This window comes from Oreochromis aureus, linkage group 17 (genome assembly GCF_013358895.1).
Source record: "Oreochromis aureus strain Israel breed Guangdong linkage group 17, ZZ_aureus, whole genome shotgun sequence".
NCBI lineage: Eukaryota > Metazoa > Chordata > Actinopteri > Cichliformes > Cichlidae > Oreochromis > Oreochromis aureus.
This window is the reverse complement of record NC_052958.1, coordinates 29541646-29561732: the sequence shown is the minus strand read 5'-3', so window position 1 is coordinate 29561732 and position 20087 is coordinate 29541646. Positions and strand designations below refer to the sequence as shown.

General features: G+C 41.1%; 1 protein-coding gene across 1 annotated transcript in view; it reads left to right on the top strand.

Annotated features, from left to right (window-relative positions):
• Positions 1-7603: 7603 nt before the first annotated feature.
• brinp3a.2 (bone morphogenetic protein/retinoic acid inducible neural-specific 3a, tandem duplicate 2) overlaps positions 7604-20087 on the top strand; it is a 64768-nt gene continuing 52284 nt past the window's right edge. The window contains exon 1 of the mRNA XM_031757762.2: positions 7604-7746. The gene's annotated coding sequence lies outside the window, so the exon portion shown is untranslated. The remainder of the gene's footprint in view (positions 7747-20087) is intronic.

Below are 20087 nucleotides of genomic sequence, written 5' to 3'. Positions count from 1 at the left end.
CTGTGCCCGTTTTGATATTTTACATTTGATTGAATACCGGATTGGTGAGGTTAATCTCTGATGCCAAGAGATCGATTCCTTCAGAGTTTTCTTTAGGGTTGCCTGTGCTGACGTGGATTCAAACAGTAACCCAAGGATTTGTTGGAGGCACACAACCATAGGGAATAACTATTTAGTCAGACAACTGGTGTACAGAGTGGGGATACAAAACCCAGGGCATATAAAGCAAATTTTGAAATAAACACACTGTGTCATCTATTTCAAAGGAAAGGGAAAAAGCTTTAGTTATGACAGGCAGATATTAAAGAGAAAAAAAATAAAGTACAATCAACATTTGATTCAAAACTTCAACAATGGATTTAATAACCTAATCTAGGAAATATTATTTCCCAGAAAACCCTTTACACCCTATGTTTATTTAAAAATAGTACATAAACATACAAAGACAAACATATCAAATCTTTTTGTTATCTAGCCTGCAACACAGTGCCAAACATGCCCCAATTTCAACCTCACACCTATAATTTCAAGATCAGATCATTTTAGCCAATAAATAAGGTGTTGATTGCAACTTAAGGCAACTAATGGAAACAGAATCATTGGATGGCATAACAGCACCCACAAATGAAAACCATAAAAATGGCCCTGTAGTTTGGAAGAAAAACAAATAGGAGCTTTCTGATCAGCAAGTGAAATTTTCAAAGGCCAAAAATCACATATTCTATTCTATTCTATTCTATTCTATTCTATATCACTAAGAGTTAAGGTAAGGGTCACTTACAGCTCAGAGTAATCTATGCGATCACCTACCACAGAAGAGCAAAATTAGTGTTGATCAAATGACACTTTCTGGGATGCCACTACAGTTCACTTGGCTGAGCAGGCAATCCATATGCCGAAAGGCTGTAGGGCCCGAGTTCAAATCTGCCCCGGCCCATTTCCTTTGTGTCATTCCCTCCTGCTCTCCACTGCCCTTGTCTAAAACCAATAAAGGCTGAAATAATAACAAATAAAGCTCCAAAGAAGTGACATCTTCCACGCAGGTGCCCAAAATTCTAACAAATTCTAATTAATGATGATGAGCAAGATGAGATTGAGCAAATCCAGAAGCAGGTACAACAAATTCAGACTGATGCCACGCTCCCTGTCACAGGACACTTTGATTAGAAATTGCAAATATTTAAACAGCAGCGTATTAATTTTAATGTGGGAATCTTGCAGTGCAGACACCGTGCTGCGGTCCTACAGTATAAAGGGAAATGTCAATATTAGGTCTGCCTCTTTCAGCACGCACTGTATTAAGGGAGTGTGGGTTAAAAACGTAATTGGGGCATCGGTACTTCAGAGGGATCTGCTATTGCTGGGACATTATGCAAACTTTTTGCCGAGGGTCATGTTTTCCAGTGCGTTCTGTTTCAAAAGACGAGCCACCTCTTGGAAAAGCCATTTTCACCCACCGACTCGGCTTGACAATACATCGCTTCATTGGTGCCACTGATTCCTGGATTTTTAAGTCCTCGAAATATGTCAAAAGATTTTACAAGACCTCGTGCTCATCGTTTATTTTCACTTAACTCAAAATACGGGCTCAGCTGCAGTCTGTTTACACGAGCCTGTGTGAAATAAAACCAGACGCTCTAGCGAAGATTCACCTCAGCGCCGTAGAGTGAGAACAGCCTTTTGACTTAACCTTCAAGCATGTAGAGGCATGGGCCTTTCCATCCCAAGTGCGGAGACAAATTGTGTGTTTGTTCAGTTCTGTCAGTACATGCACACACACCAACCCCAAACAAGTAATAGCGTTGATATGAATTCCCTTGTACAGAGACAAGCTCTGACTGTTGTATTGAAAAGAGGGGGCTGTGTACTCCGCGATGGCCATGGGGGAGTTTTTCGCTTTCATCAACGAGGTCAGCCTCTCAGCAAGAGCTTGTTGCTGCCTAGTAGTTTATCTGCAATACATCACAGGTGATGGATGGGTAATGGAGAAGCCATAGCTTTCTCATTCACAGCACTATATCATTTCAGATAAATCCTCAAGCTATCTGTTCATTGGGTTTCGGTGATATCCTCCACGGCACAGCGTAGTCTTGGTATAAAGGCACACTGATCTATCCATATCTCTCAATTTTTCCAGCTTTCTTTCTTGAAATCTCTGTGTTGCTAAGAAAAAATATGTGCTGCGGATCATGATGATTATTTTTGATTCTTTTAATATTTCACCCTTTTTATTAAACTTATTAGAAAAGAAAACATTACAGCAAAAGCAAAGAGAAGCAGTGGGAGTTCTTTGTCAAATGTTTATTACAGCTCTGCTTTGCTGGCTAATGATTAGCTTAGCAGGGGTAGTTGTTCGGCTTTTTAGCTAACCTAAGGGCACTCTGAGTGTGGGTTGTTTTTTGTTTTATTTGACCTTGTAGAGGGATTTTTTCATACAACTTTTCAAGTTTACTTCATTAACAGTGAGCTGGAAATACAATTTACATTTAATTTAAAATTTGTCTTTGCTAGAGTCTCCAGTATTTCTAGTAAGGTGGCTGTCAGAAAAGAGCATTATCTGTATGAGATTATGAATGTGATCTGTGTTCACTAAAGGACAGAGAAAGCATCTTACCTTATTCCACAGCTTTATCAATCCCACAATCCAAATGAATTAGCAGCCACACAGTTGAGCACTGCCGCTGTCATACAGTGATAAATATCTCCAATGCGAACACAGATCACTATCAGAGTGTTGCTGTTCACAAGGTTATCTCCCCTTTATTATACTACCTCTGGAGTCAGGTTAATTTCTCTCCTCACAGGGGTCAGCATTAACCCTTATGTCGGCCACTACACAGAGTGTTGCCAATTGCACAATAAGTCCAACAGAAAGGGAGATTTCATTGTTGCGCACTAAAAGGTAGACAGCAATGATTCCAACTTACCTCCTTAAAAAGTCAAGGGGAAAAGCAGCAGTTTTCCTTTTGCGGAGAGAAGAAATGTTAAATATTCTCTCTGAGCCGTTTTAAAAGTTCCTTCTGTTCACGAACCTTTTGTCCTGGGTATGCAGAGATAAGCACATACCATAATAAACAGGGTATGATACTGCTGCCAGTGGCTTATATTCTAATACTGAATCTGTAGTGCAGCAATAGATAGAAGGTAACACAAGATAGCTTGGGGTAATCTGTATGAAGTATGAGGTATATTCATCCCCCCTGCACCAAATAATCCTAGCTGTTTTAAATATAGAATAGATAACTGCTGCTCTGGTGGTATTCTGGGGGAGATGATAGACGGTGAAATGGAGCCAAAATGAATGGACCCTTAGTTGAACAGGCCTAAATTCATTTCACAGACCCAGTGGAATGGAGTTATCTGAATCAACTGTCCTCCATGGCTGCCTGAGGGATATTGGAGACTGCTAAGGTCAAATTACAAGCGAGGATTCGGCTTGTGTGTGACTGTGGAGAAATTACCTTAAGAGTTTGCAGGAGCCTGACAGGAGCCTGACAGTCAGCGTGTCTGCTACACTAAGATCCACTAAAACAAAAAGAAAGAAAAAACAACCCTTCCTGTTGTGTATTGAAGTCCCTATTGACAAAAGATCAAACAAGCGTTCACGCAAATTTAAAGGTTACATCTCTGATTCAGGAATGACTAAGCACTGACATGGCTGTGAACCCCTTTTCTGAAGCGATCGCTGGCATTAGAAGATGAAGAATGACAGCAAAAAAGGCCAAATATCACACTCCTCTTCCTGCTAGAGGGACATCATCCAGACAGCCGCGGAGCTCGGATGAAATGTGATGCTCTCCAGACACCTCCAGGTCCTCTAATGAGACTGTGCTTAAGGTGTAAATTAGTTACACAGTCTTGCTCATCACAGACACTGGAGCAGCAAATCCACTGGGTTGCTCCAGTTCCACCAGCCATGATGGAGATCCATTTCATGAACATCGCTCATTAATATGCTAATGGAAGTCATTAATGCTTGATAGCGAAATTAATAGAATTATAGTACTTGGTGGGTCATAACCAAGAACAGTGAGAAGGAAGGGGCTTTGTTTCCAGTAGGAGCCATTTGCAGGAAGAAACATGTTTCTAGTGAGAGTGTTTTAACATCCAAAAATCAGTGAATATGTTTTGTATTTAACACTCACAGATACGAAATGACTTATCCAGTGAAATGTGGACGTGGTTTGTGTTTCAGCACTGGTTTGTGAGCAGAAGCAGAGAATTTTGAGCATCAGCTAATGGTAGCAGTCACATTTGACCACTGCAATCATCTGCTTCTCATGCACATGCACATGCACATTATCATGGTGGTTTAAATATGCGTCTAATGTATGATTATTTGAAAACAGATAAATCCTCAGTCAACCAATCGGGACACATTAGAGATGAATGCATCAATCTAAATACCAATAGTATCGATATCAACGCTGGTACTGGCATTGGATTGATACTAGTGCTTTGTTTCTATCCTCCAAGTAGAGCATGTAGCCCACTGCTTTATTTTGGACATGTTGTTGATACAGTTTCTGCAAACACTAAAAATGATGAGGGAAATTCATTTGCAATTATTTTAGCCATTTAGCTTTGCCTTTTCATTAAGGACAACCTTGTGAGCGCCCTCTGCTACACTTTGGCTGAATTACAGCTATCCTCCATAAAATGAGTATTATACAATAGAACAGTTCTTCTAGATCAGCTCTGGCTGAGTCTTTAAGTCTAGAAATGAGTGGGTGACGTCATGGTGTATGCACCAATATTGACTTCAGTTCGCAACAAAACATTTGAACTTTTATATACTGTCTATCCCAGTGGTTTTCAAACATTTTACACACAAGGCACAACCTTCACATATATACACTGGCTTCTCTGCCAGGTGAGCTGCCATTGGCCTTTCTTTTAACTGTCTTGTTAGTTAAACAGCATCATCTGCATATTTATAAATATTTCTTTATAATTTTCCCTTCATTACTTTATCCAACCTTTTCACATAGTGTAACACACAACCCTACTGTTTCTTGCATTCTTTGGCATTCTTTTGAATTAAGCTGAAGGCCATACAGCGTTAAACTGCCAGCTTTTACAAAGATTTCTTTTTCTTTTTCCTTTAGTTTGTGTTTTAGTTTGACCAGATGGACTTCCCTTTCACACGAGATTTGTCAGAAGACAAATCTGGATTATCAGAGTCTTTGTTGGTAAATAAATACTAACAGTTGTGGGCAGAAAATATATTGCATCCATTGTTTGTTTTTTGTTTTTGTTTGTTTGTTTGTTTGTTTGTTTGTTTGTTTGTTTGTTTGTTTGTTTGTTTGTTTGTTTGTTTGTTTGTTTGTTTGTTTGTTGCGGCTGTATAATGTAATAATTGACTCAAACTGCACACTTTGTGTGCCTTCCTTCGGGAACAACTTGTTTACCCAACCAAGCACTGAAAGTTTTCAGCCAATCAGAAAGTTAAACTTCCACGATCCCAGGAGCTCAAAAGATCGTGGTTATTCTGCCCAAGGTCAGCACCCCACCCACAGGCTTATCACCAGTAACAACTACGGAGCCGGAGGCCTTTAATATAAATGACAAATGAGTTGGGATAGTGGGACAACGCTGTCATCTTTGTACTAGCAGCATACAGATGGATGCACGCACTTAAGGAAATGCTTACATTAGAGGCATTTTTCTAACAAGTTGTCACATTTTGCAGCACCGGTCTGATCGGAATTGACAGTTGGGGATATAAAAAAAAAAATCAGAGTCTGTGTCACGCTGAATCTGCCACAAATCTCTGCTGGGACGCGACATAAATCAACTTCAGAACCACGGACAGCTCCAGTACGGCACGGCATACTAAACGGAGGCTGGAACGCACCGGGAAACTGGGTTAATTAGCACCACACCGAGGCTACTGTGCCCACAGAATTCCACACCCCGATTGCTCCCACGGATTCAAACACACACACACACACACACACACACACACACACACACACACACACACACACACACACACACACACACACACACACACACACAGAATTGTATATGTTGCAGTCACATCATCAGCGTTTATCAGCGCATGACATATATGAAATCTCTGCAGTGAAGTATTTAGCATACACTTTTTTTTTGTTCTTGATGTTTTAGGAATTATGGGCTGCTCTCTGAGAGGATTCAAATTGCATTTCAGATGTAATTCGGGCACAGTGCGCACGCTTTCCCACCAGCATGCATGTTAATTATTTCTGCAAAGTAGTAATAGCCAATAAAAAGGAAACGGAATCCGCCTCCCTGACCAATTCACATCCTGCACGCTCTGGCGCCGCTTTTGATCAATGCAATCTGAAATGAAATCAGGTGCCCGGGCAGCGTACAGTTGAACAGCGCTGATCCCTGTTGCTATAATGTGTGCTGTCACAGTCATTATGAAAATGCCAGCATCTATTCATTCACTCAGTGGCTGTATCTCTGCTGCATGGTGATTTTTATTTTATTTTATTTTATTTTGAAGCAGAGCCGCCTTTGCAGTGCCATTTAATGACTCATGGTTCATGCATAGGCATGCTCCACAAGACAAAACCAAAGAGGATTAGGCATTATGCTCAACACCTTCTCCTCCTCTAACTAATGTGACAGCTCAGACACATAAGGACTTAAACACTGACGTCCTCTCTAGAGGGGCTTTTTTTCTGGAGTTTGGAGAGGACCAGCCAAGCAGTTATGAGGGATATTCAATGACTTCCGATGCTCGTGTCTTTAGAAATAACTGCAGCATTAAAACAAGTATATTGGGGCATAAAGTTAATGGGAGGAATGCCATTTCGCGCATTTTGCGAAAAGGGCTTTTCATCTGAAGTGAGCGGGGGGAGAGAAAGGCATGCATTATTATTCTCGCCACGTCGGCTACCTTAGTCTACCCTCCTTTGGCAGCTATTACAGAGGGCTACTTGTGTCTTAAACATGTGACTAAGTGAGAGAGGGGCACAGGGGAGAGCCGAAGCGCCCATGCCCGTTATCTGCTGAGCGCCTATACCTTCAGTTTCCACAGGATCTGCGCTCCTCCACACAGCGCTGCGGAGTAGGCGGGTCAAGTAGGTGGAACAAACAAAAAAAAAAAAAAAACGAAAGAAAAGAAAAGAAAAAAAGAAAAAGAGAAACGGTGCCGGGGCGGAATTCACAACGGGATATTTAACAATCTTCGTGGGGTGGCAGGTAGCCGCATTCCGTCGCATCTGTCCGAGGCTGGACCCCGCCGCTTTCTGGTAACTGCGCTAAGACAGCTTTTAATCTCCTGAACGTTAGCTCCTCTGCGCTCCTGGAGTCTTTCTCCTCCTCCTCCTCCTCCTCCTTCTGCTCGTTTCTCCGATTGACTACATCTCCTGCTGGATGATTTCATTTTGTAAAGTCATTATCCCCAGAAAGGTCAGAGCCTCTGCTTCCAGGAACGTTGAATTAACTGTGGGATAAGCCGGTTGTCAACCCCAAGCGCACCCCCGACTGCTTTTCTCAAAGTTTCTCACTGGTGTAGAACCGACCATCGGATTTGTCCGGAGCAGCTTTACCTCTTTTTTCTCGGAGTGTTTTTTTTTTTTTTTTTTTTTTTTTTTTTTGAGTGGTGTTTTTTCCCTCCGTGGAGTTGCAGTTGAACCCTGACAAACTGTGAAATGAGTTTCTCCACAATCTGGGCAGCTGAGAGCCACCGGGATTCGGCGAGAGCATGGGACACACTGAGTTAAACTTTCTCTGTCGTCCTAAACCGCGGTGAGTTCTTGCAATTCAGCTTCATTTGTCGAATTTGTGCGAGTATAAAGTAAAAGACAAACCCCACGCTACTTGTGGATGTTCACCCTCAGCACCGTGTTTGACCCGAATAGCTCTTTGCATCTGCTGTGGCTGTGACATCAGTGAATTTCTTTGTTGCTTGACCACAGTACAATCTGAAACTCTCACGCACACACACACACGCACACACACACACACACACACACACACAGTCTCACCCTTGCATATATGCACACAAACTCCCGTACTGTATCTGCTGGCACTTTCAGGAGAGCATACACAATATTGCCTTTCATGCCTTGTCAGTTTATACATGAGCACAATCAGACTCATCTCCTCCTCCTTTCTCATTGCCTGTCTCCTCCACCCCCCCAGCCCCCTCACCTACCCCTCCTTCACCCACACTGCCACTCTTTATCTGCCTTAACAACAAACATCTCTAATCTATATTCCTCAGGGGTGTATTGGCATTCGCTCCTGCGGAGGATCAGATCTCTTACACTGATGCGTGGACAGAGCACTGCTCGCCAAGCTCCCAGCTCTGCTCTGAGGCTGGAAGAGTGAAAAAAAATAGTCCCACTGATTTCATAATTATACATCGCACCCTCAAGCCTCACCCTCAAAAAAGGCACATGAGTCAAAGGCAGCCTTATGGGATCAGTGGAGGCTGCGATAATGAGCCAAATGCCCTCCAAGAAAACAAATAACATTTAAAATGCAATCATAGTGGCCCAAGGGCATGCTGGCATAGGTGCTATTTGCAGTATTTTAAATGTAACTTCATGTGAAAACCCCCGACTGCAGTGGCAGGAAGGTTTGTTTTGTTGCAAAGCTTCACGGTAGGAAAAAAAAAGTCAGTGAATCACTGCTGTAATTCTCATTGCCACTTGCCAGTGTTAGGCACAAGTGCCAAAGCCTCAGACTGTTTATAGGGCCACAACAGGGCCACTGTTCAGCAGTGTCCTCATCTATCCTGGGAGACTGGTGAACCCAACCGTGTCCAGGCCTGAAAGGCACACTGTCTCCTCCTATGAAAAGAGAGATTTCTCTCCTTGCATCGGTCATCTGAGCAACAAAAAAAGGAAGGAGCTCAAAACGGTGTCTGATTCTACTTTTCTTTCCCTACTTCACTGCTGAGATGCCAATCCAGGCTGTATATGGCGTGTAAGTCTAATTTTCTGTGTTTGTGTCTGTTTGCTTGTCCGTCAGAGTGACGATGACAGGACCATCTGTCTGTGATTGACGTGTACTTGAGAGGAAACAAATCGAGCTTGAACAGAACTTTTACAGGGCAACTGTGACTGAGCAGGAAACCAGCTATAGGCTTTTTAGACTGAGGCTAACAGGAGGCACTACATGCGTGAGAGGGCTCCTTGTTCTTACAGTTTAGTGGTGGGCAGGAGGCGGCTTCATTTGTAGGTGTGATGGCTGAAGAAGGGTGGATGTGGCGGGAGGAAGTGGGAAAAAGAGAGCAGAAAGCACAGGAAAAGGGACGAGAAAAGCTCTGCGCAGAAAATTAAGTTAATGCAACATAAAGTAGTTTTCTGTTGCTGACTTCAGGAGGATCGGTGGATGAGGTTTAGAGGGCAGAGTGGTAACAAGTGTTCAGCTTAAGGAACCCTGTAATTGATCATAATTACTATTTTTGGGGGGCAAATTACAGTTGGAATGAAGACACAATGACATAAGGAAGTAAAGTCGTAAGGTAAAGAAGAAACAAGAAGAAGAAGAAAAACAAGAAGATCACCCCATCTTGGTTTAGGTGGTAGTTCGAGGGTCGAGTTTTGCCGGGATCCGCTCAACATCTTCAGCCCATTAATTTATGATAATGAGTAAACTGACAAAGTTTCACTTCAGACAGAGAAGAGCCGCTGCAAGGAGAAGAGGGAAAAGTGGGAAAGATGAGAAGATGAGAGAAAAGCTAAAGAGGAGAAAATCAAAAAGTCTCATTGAGGGATTTGAGGTTGACTTGGGCGCTAAAGTAGAATCTCTCAGATTAAGACCGACGGGGGCATTAAGCCAAAAATCTCTCTCTGAGGCAACTGGTAATTGAATGTTGAGTCTGAGCGTATTCTGTAGAGGCGCACAAATGGATGGACACAGGACTGCTTTGAGAGCAAAACTGTACCATATTGCACATAATTCTTTAGAGATCAAGCGCAGACTTCCTGTCATTAAAACAGGCAGGCGTCACGCTGTCACCCTGCCCATAAATATGCACTGACAGAGGTGGCTGAGCATGTGACCGGATGACACAGTTGTGAGGTTGCCTTTCAAAATTTAACTAGCTTACCTGTTCAGTAGTGGAAGAATCGTGCAGTGAAACATGTATTTCCATTTACAGATATTCACAGAGCCAGAGTTGCAGCAGAATACCAGAAGAAAAAAGAGCCCAGAGTGAATAGTGAGGGAGGAATGTGTGCCTTTAATTTAAGAGCAACCTTTGTGTCTGTGTGTACAAGGCCACCAGCAGAAGAGGCCTATTTGTGTTCTCCGGTGATTTATAGAAGCTTCCTCTCTGTATGTTCTTGGCCACTCAGTGATATGCAGCCATATAAATGCTAGAAAGTGAGAAGTTTACAGTCTGAGGAGCAATCATTAAGACGGCTTTCCCCCTGTTTGCTTTCAGCTGAACTTTTACGCACGGCACCTTATAATGATTTACAATATTCTCGCGGATTAATCCTCACAGATTTTTACTCGTTGAAACCTCCAACCTGCTTCACACGCCATCGATTGAGCTAAACGATTGATCTCACGTTGCCTCCACAGACAGCCACCACAAGGAAAAGACGTTTGCAGATACTGTACGCTGCCGGAGAAACACTCGGAATTTTTTCTGCCTGTGCTAACATAATTATATTGATAGTCAACACTCGGAAATCAAAGTTTGCTGTGGATTGATTTGGAGGAGCTTGAAGTGTTGCGAGCTAACTTTCTTTGCATAATGATGTGAAATGTTGATGTCAGTGTGTGAGCTGACTGGGCGCGCTGCTATCCATCTTTCATAATGAATTGTCGCTGTAGTAAATGAATGGTGCTGGGGGGGTGCTGTTTTTTGTTATCAGTTTATTGCTTCCTCCAGCCAAATTTTCCATCCTGCGTTTGCGAGGAGAAGGATTTGTCGGACTGATCTATTTCCATGTTGGCCTAGAAGACGTCTGCTGTCGAGTCTCTCTGCCTTAATAAGCTACTGTCTCATTTTGTAAATAGTCACAGAAAGATTAAATTGGATTTTTTTTTAATACAAATACATAGAGTCTTATGTGGCACATGCCTATGCCTGTTAAACAGAACTACACAGTGTTTCACTGTAAAGTCCCACCGTGCATTTGTGACAATAACACGGGCTGGGTTATTGGGTTATATGCTGCCTGGCTCCACTGTTGCACAGCTGCATTCATTTCATATGGAGAACAAAGAGTTTTTGTTTTTGTTTTTGCTGTATGACAGTAGCATCCACACTGAGCAAATGCATCATTAGTACACAGTATATTGCCTTCGCCATACTTAACTCTAATGCATTATTTTGGGGTTCTAGTTGCTTCAGACCCTCGTAGAGGTAGGAAAAACCAACCAAACAAACAAAAAACACTGTCTTTTAAAAAAAAATCATCTAATGTTTCCTGAGTTTTAGACATGTTGTTACAATTGCTGTTCAGCGATTTCTGAACAGCAAATCGCTGCAAACAGCAATTTTTTTGTTCTTGTGTATCACAGATCCATGTCTTACACGGTTACATGATCTGTTTTATAAAATACATAAATTGCTTACTCTAGTAGAACCATTCCAAAATAAGTAAATATTTCTGCTTAAACATGCTCTTAATATGTTTAACCTTCAGTTCGAGGATCTATCCATATCAAAAACAACAAATAATTGTCAACATTTATAGGATATATTGTACTTTTTTGTGACCTCATTTATGAAACCAGCTGTATATTATACTATATACTATTATTCTTCTGCTATATTGTTTTTATTATTATATATATTATAAATGTTAATCATGAAAATGTTTCCTGAGTGTCATGACTCTACATACAAGAGGCATGGAAGTAAGTAAGATTAAAACATGAGCTTGACTATGGTGCTATTGTGTTTTGTTGATGATTAAAGTATCACAGGGTCATAATTTTGTCTCTATTTTGGTCTTAAAATGATACTAGTGTGCCATAATACACAATTCAATCAAACAAACAGAAGTTTTAACATGTATTTGTCCTTCTGTATTGTTAAAAAATAAATGTTTCGTAAGCCACAGAAAAAGATTGGCTGAGTAAATGTCATTTTGTTTGCATGATTTGTTTGTTGCACTCCTTTTTACGTAAAATGATTGGAAAACACAATTATTACGTTGGAGCATTTGTCATAAATAAAGAAAGCAGCCTAGGTATGATAATCAGAGCCATTAATAGAGTTATTTAAAAAAGAATGGGGCCATAAATCATCCCACTCTGTCATTTTATTTGCTAAAATAGCTTGGTTGCTTTGGAGTTAAAAATACATTAATATACAGTATAGTGTATATGATTATAGCAGCACCAGCCCATTTAAATAGGAAATGTAAATAAGCTTCCATTTTTTCTATGAGTAGACTGGAATGTATTTGCATACAAAGAGGATTAGTAAAGATAAAGAAAACTGCAGAAAATCACAAAGTCTGATAGCTTTACGGGGATAAAATGAGTTTAAAAGTGCAGATTAATGTAAAACATGAAATTAGGGCTCGTTGTCTTCACTTATTAAATCAGATTTTAGTATCCGAGAGCATCATGGTGGGTGTTTTTTTTTTTTAACATTCCATCATTAAATTGGATCACCAGCATCTTCAGAAGTCTCAGAAGTAAATTTGAGAGTCCACAGAAAAACACCTACACAACAGTTTGTACAGGGAAAAAAAGCACTCAGTCACACACCCACACTGCCTACACACTTCCACTGACCTTCCCCGCAGCAGCTTAGCGTTGCTATTCATGTATTATTGCTTTGGGTTTTCATGTCTAAAGTTTTTAAATGCATGTTTGTAGATCTGTAAATATGTGTGTTCATCGCTGCGCATGTAAGCACTTTCATAGTGACATTTTTATTTTTATTTATTTATTTTTTTTGGTCTTTGATGTCTTTTTCCCAGGACACCATGGGAGCTGATCCTTTTTATTTGTTTGTAAGACAGCCGGATGAGTGCAACTGGCAGTCATATTATAATTTCACAAAGGCTGTGTTTTACCCGTGGCGCTGGTATGAGAGGCATTGTTGACAGTTGTAGCGGGGAAGATAACTAGGTTAATTAGAGCCAAAAACCTCATTAGTCAGCACGGAGGGGAAGATGTAAAGTTTATCAGTTCCTGTTTCCCTACTTTGAGGATGGTTTCAGGGTTGGCTTGCAGACAAGTTACAAAGTGGATCCTGTTGAAGAAATTCTAATGAAATGTTTTAATCAAATCCTCCCCCCTGCAAAGTGCATGCCTCCCCTCCATCTCTTTTTCTACTATTGTTTTCCTTCAAATGTGTTCAAATTGTGAGATATCACAAAAAGAGACTCGTTTCAATTTGCATATTTGCTGTGCCAAGAAAGTGGATCTGCTGTGTGTGTGTGTGTGTGTGTGTGTGTGTGTGTGTGTGTGTGTGTGTGTGTGTGTGTGTGTGTGTACCAGACATGGATATGGGGACTCTTTGTGAGAACACACATACATACATTTACACTTACACACAGACATACACACACAGCTCAGGCAGGTGACCATTACAGCTCTGGCATTCTTCAATAAGTGAGCAGATGTTCGGGGGCTGGAAGCTCAGTTCTGTCCCAATCTCCGACGAGAACGGCTGCTGAAATTCTCAAAAAAGATTAGGCTTGGGAGTTCCCTCGTCTCATCAAGCTTACTGTATCCCCCAAAAGACGGGGTGAGAGTCAAGATCCAACACTGCAGTCGGTAGCCAGCCCTATATCTCTGGAGGAAACATGTAATTTTGGCTGTTACACAAAGTTACTGGAAGAGCTGCAGCGCAGCCTGAAAGAAGGAAAAAATTGTGCAGACAGATACGTCTATTCATCACAAATGGAGCAGATTGGTAGGCAAGGCAAAATAAATGAGCTGTTTAGAATGTTCTGTTTAGCGAAATCAATTGAGATATTAACTCAAAGTGGCAACACTGCTAATTTTGTTAATTTAGCTCAAGAAGGCCGTGAATCAATCACCCGCTTTCAAAACGAGCAACGAATAATGTCGAGGATATCGGCAATCGCGGCTTCTATGAAATCATTTCTTTGACTGAATGAGGAATTTGCAAACATTTTATTTCATCCCAGGGCTGCTGATTTGTGAGATTTTACAGCTGTACCATCTGAGGGCATTACAAATAATGTTTTTTATTGAATGTTTCAATGTTTTCTGGGAAAAACGGGAAAAACAAAACAGAGAGAGCCGTCGTCTTTACGCAGATGTTCCAAATAGCTGGAGGAAATGCTGGCTCCACACTGTGCACGTCATACCTTTAATGTAACCACCAGTAGTCCTTGTGATGAAAAATGCCTTTGACTCAGTGTCTCATCTTTTCATTGACTTTTTTTTGCCTCGGGGAAGAACATTTTGAGAGATGACTAAGTTATGGACATGTGTTTCATTTTTGCTTGACTGGTGTTCTCGCAAAAATAAAAATAAAACAGCCAACCTTGTTTTCCAATCTGAAGCGTGTCATTATTGCAGTTGAAAATACGGCACTTAATAGCCCAACAAATGTAATATCTAACAGAAGTCCACAGCAATACACATGCAATTTAGAATGGCTGATACACCTGCATTAGAAGTGTTAGGGACTGAAATCACTGATTTGAATCTGCAAAAAAATCATTCAAAAGATTAAGTGGCTCTATTTGTGTTGGGCTCTCAATAATTGTAAGTCACTAATTTATTGTTAGGAGCTCAAATTCTAGACACACATTCAGGAAATAAAAATATCCAAACAGCAAATTAAATATTTGCTTTTTTGGATATCTTAGAGAAAAACCTACGGCAATACTGGATGAGACCTGCAAAGCATTTTGTAGAGCTTTTTTTTTCTGCCATCCAACTGCTATCAACTTAATGGCTAATAACGTCGTGGCTCAGACACGGCTGTATATGTGGAGACAGGAAGAGAGATTGAGAGACAGTTAGGGAGGAACAGAGAGAGACACTGGGGAGTTTATTTCTCAATTCCACCATTAAGCAAAAGTAATGTATGAACAGTATATACCAGCCAGAGCACACAGAATCATATTTAGCCTCAGCAAGCCTTTCTTAGTTGATGGTATCAAATCATAAAAGTCTTCAGGTTCTTCCCTTTGTCATATTTCTTTTTTCCAAATTACCTTTAATACGTTTGATGAGATACAGCAGCAAACCCAACGGTTGTATCTTTTGCCTGAAAAGAAGAAAATAGTATGGTCTTTTATATCACCGCTATATGCTGCAGGTTAAGGATTCTGATCATATAATTGCATTTTTGTTCATTTATAGGACACAAGGTCTTCTTTAGTGCTGCACATACAAACACTTTTATAGCACTTTTATGGCAGTCGATGTCAATAAGGACAATCTGTATCTTAGTGTGACTACCTGGATTTTAAGCTTAAGAAAGAAAAACTAGAAGGAAACCTGAGTTTTGAGATGATATTTTACAAATCCAAATGAGAAAATGTTGTCTGAAAGTATACTGCAGTAACTCTTTGCTCCTTTCAGACTTTATTGAGCACATACCAGGTTGTCTGTGTTTTTATGTTCCTCCTACCTGCATACCCCTCAACCGGTCGCAGCAGATGGCGACCCCTCTCTGAGCCTGCTTCTGCCAGATGCCCTTCCTTCCTGTTAAAAGGGAGTTCCTCCTCCCCCTTGTTGCCAGGTGCTTTCTCAGAGGGGATTATTGCAACATTGGGGTTCTCTGTGCAGCAGTGTAGGGTCTTTATCTTAGATTATCAAGTGCCTTAGAATGAATGTTGTTGTGATCTAACTCTATATAAATGAAAATGAGGTGAAGGGAATTTTCTGTGATTGCAGAGAATGTTTTAAACCCCAAGAGAAGAAATGTATTTGGAAATAACTTGACGAATGTTTTATTCAGATTTTGAATAAGATGAGAAAGATGTATCACAGAGTTACGTATCACTTTTTTTTGCTGTGCCATCGACGTACGTGGCCTTTAGGTCAAGTAATGACAAGACATTAAACCTTGCATATGATGAGAGTCATCAAAGATGACTTGTTAAGTATTTTTTCAGCTGAAATATTTGATGTTCAGCGGTGCTTACTGAATATAGCCTGTCATTATGACGGGCAGTGGGCGTAAAAATGTTGTAGTTTGATCCACTGTTGGCTGTGCTTCAGTGGAATGGCCATTTGTTTAACACCCTCCTCTCTCTATTGAAGTAGCAGGACAAAAAAAAAAAAGGAAAGCATTTCCAAATGGATATTTCTTCCCCACAGAAATAAACAGGACCTTGTCATAGGTGTCATTTCAAAGATAAATTGCAATCTCTGAGCGTTCCCGCTGCTCAAAGAAACATTATGTTTCCTCTGCAAATGTCTTGGACAATTTTTTTATTTTACATGAAAAACAATCATGTGTCACATGACAAGGCTGAAGTGATTGTGCATGGGGCCACGTGCTGACTGTCAATTCCGTCAGAGAGCCGCTGGAAACCTTGAGAGCACAATGACAGGTGTTTACAAATCTAGGAAAAAAGGTTTATGGAATATTAGGTTTTACTTTTTTCAGATTGTAAATTGAAATTATAATTACCTCAGTCCTCATGGAATAAGCCACCCAGCCTTTTTTGAGACCTAGAAAAAAATTATGAAAAGAGTGGAAAAACAATAGTCGCTTGATTGTTCAAATAAACATGGATTTGCTATATGATGCCCGTCTCGCCTCCTTCCAATATCATTCTTGGCATTTGCCAATCCGGAGGACGCAACTCTTCATTAAATTCATGTGTGGGAAAATCTGGTCCCCCATCATTTGCACTCCCGTCACAATTCCGTTGAGAGGACCTCACATGAACAAACAGTGCTTTCATTTTATACAGAGGTTCCAAACAGCCTCGAGCTAACTGCTGGCCCACGTTGTGCAAAATCATATTTGAGTGGATCTGCTGGAGCCCCGGTTGCTTCCTTACTGCTTCAAATGAAAATTCCTTCCATCTTCTATCTCCCGACATTTGTTTTGTTGTTTCTAGATTATATAGGGGGCTCAAGGAGGAATGCTTTTAACACAGCTTCATGAAATGCACTGAGTGCACAAGTTGAATATTATAGCATAATCTGGAGGTAAAGTAAGAAAAAAAAAGAGAGAAATGCATTTGTCTGAAAATAGCAAATGTCCGTATGTCATTAGCGATTTGATGCAAAGTTGGCTTTTAGAGGTAATTGAGGCAGATGAGGATGAGAGTGGGTTGTGTGCGCAAGGTGAGACAAAAGAAGTATGGTGGGGTGAAAAAGAGAGAAAGCGAGGCGAAGAGAATCGAGAGAGGCCCGTGTTCTCCTGCATCAGCGTTTTGGACAGCTGCCTGTTGGATGATAGGATTAAAGAGTCTTTAAATGTGACCTCTGAGCTGTATTTTGATATTAACATGCCAGAAACTGCCCTCTGAGCAAGGTCACTTCATACACAACATGCACAATGTAACGTAGAGAAAAACAAAGCATTTCATCTGCGTTATGAGAGGCTGGAGGTAGGTGTGGATTCATCTAACAGAGCTGCACTAGCAGCTTATTTTTTGGGGCCATTTTACTGCAGCAGAGGCACACTGTCAGTATACAGCAACTTGTTCTCAAACTTCACACTATAGGATAGTAACCTGTAACTTTGGTGTCAGATTTTTGACAAAACACACACAAAGCATAACTGCTCGCTGTGTGGCAGCGTCTCTGCTGAAGGAATAGGGACGGAGAAAGAAAAGTGAAACGCTCAAGCTCAAACGGAGAGCGTGGCAGACGATAACAGAAATGCCGGGAAGACAGAGGTCTCTCTGTCACAGTGCGAATAAACTATTCAGCGCTGCTGGAATGCGAGGAGAAATTGCTGAAGGAAACACTCACAGTTTAACTGCATCAACAACAAAGAAGTTGAAAGAGATCCGGGGGAGGATTTGCCCTGTTTTGGCACCGGGTAACACCGTTCCCGGCCCCGTTTCATTAAAACTGTACCATGCTTCTGCCTACTGCGTGTTATACAAGACCTTAAGGTAATGTCTACTTATCAAAACTGCAGACTTGTGGGTGTAGTCTTTGACCTGAGTCAGACTTAATCACTTAGTTTTTCCGTTTGATCAAGTCTTTCCCAGTTAGATTATCATAAAGATGATTTTTCCACAATCAGCAAAAAAATAAATAAATAAAAAAGCGCAAGCTATGCAAATGATAAAGCAGTGGGCTGCTATGAGAGCAAATAATTTTTCTGATCCAGTTCATCAGGTTTCAGTGCAGGGTCACAGCTGGGCAAAGTTCACCTCAGTCTCATAAAGCGCTGTCTCCATCGGCTGTCCCTGCAGAGTTCTTCCCCTCCCACATCCAGCTTTTCATCGCCTCACCCAAGTCTGGCTTTCCCCTTTGTGTCTGTGGCTCTACAATGTAAAGCTGCAACATGCATTAGCAGGACAGCTTTTTCTTTCTGTTTGTCTGTGTCTGTTTTTGTAAAAGGTGGGATTTCAGGGGCTGGATGCATCCCAACTCCAGTCACTGAGTCAGATGTCCCACCCTTCAGCTGTTAACACCGAGGAACCCTGGCATGTTAGGAGGAGTCTAACAGACAGGGAGTCTGCTCTTTGCAGGTTTTAATAAACTTAAGGTCTATTCCCAGCTGTAGAATCAAAGACTTGACTGCTCTGGACTGCTCCGAAATGTGACTTTTTGACTCGGCTCCCTGAAGTCTTGAGCTCACAGAAGATTTGAAGGTAAAAGAACTCAAGACCCGAGTCAGGCGAGAGACTAATTTCTTCAATTTTGGCAATGTACTTTAAGCACCATGCGGCAGCTGTGAAAGAAAAATGTTCCACAAAATACTCGAACAGCTTGGATTATGACTCAGTTTAATACTTATAACCCAACTTGGACATTTGAGTTTGGATTTGAGACGTGCACTGGTGCAATTGAGACTCAACTGCCTGTTGGAGATCTGAATATGCATGTCTTTAAAAAAAAATACATTTTTCATAGTTCAGTGATGTCATGCAAAAACCAAATTGCATGTACAGGCATTAGCATGTGCTTTCTGTTAATTAAAAGCACACTAAACCATAAAGCTGGTTATACAAATGTTTACATAAACACAAGTGAGAATGGACACACACACCAGGGCTTGACAAACTGAGTCTGGGGAGTGCTGACAGCGATGTCAGACTGAAATCAATTTCCAAATTGCCAGCTCATCTCATCTCATTAAAATGACTAAATTAAAGTCCTCCTGCATGTTTAACTTTCAATAATTAACCCTGTAGATGAATATATCATCGTATTTGATAGCAATTTTGTTCTGTTTTTGTTCCCTTTACCCACCTCAAGCTGTGGTGTGTTCTTCCAGTGCTGTCGCCTGCATTGTCTGAGAGCAGTGATTTTTCAAACCTTCACACCCCCGGTCATATGGCTGACTTAACTTGACAGATTGTCATCACAATACTGTAATGGGACTCACCCCCACCCCTCCACCCCCACCCCCACCCCCACCCCCAATACCCCAACACACATACACGCACACACACTTCGGGGGAGATGATTGACAGAACTCAAAATGGTGATAGAGACTAATGCGAGCTCTGGACAGTCTGAACAGCAGGTAGTCTGATAAATCACAGCAGCCAAGACTTTTTATCTTAAAGTGTGTCTGTGCGTGTGGGAGTGTGTTCTTCCTTCCCTTGATTTGCATGAAACTACAGCTCTTAATAGATGTGTTGCGGTGTGACAGTAAAGTGTTCGAGTATGACGGGGATAGTTTTAAAAACAGCAGCAAAGCAATTATTCACCAAGTTAAAGAGATGAATTCATAATTAGAATCATGCCAGTTTAGACGTTTTTATTCCTGGTGAAACTTCTACATCGGAATATTTTTGCAAATCACAGTGCCAGACTGCAATAGAAGTGTGTAAAATTAGTAATCAAGTCTGCAAAACTTTTCAGTTTTTGCTCATATTATTTTCTTTTGGATGGAAATCCTAACTCACATGAAGCAGTGAACGCAGCGAATTGTAACAAAAGTGAAATACACTTTTTTTGGGCGGGGGGCTAAATGGTTTTGTGTCTCTCTAAAGTAAGATGGATTCACGGCACATTATTGCAGTGTCTTT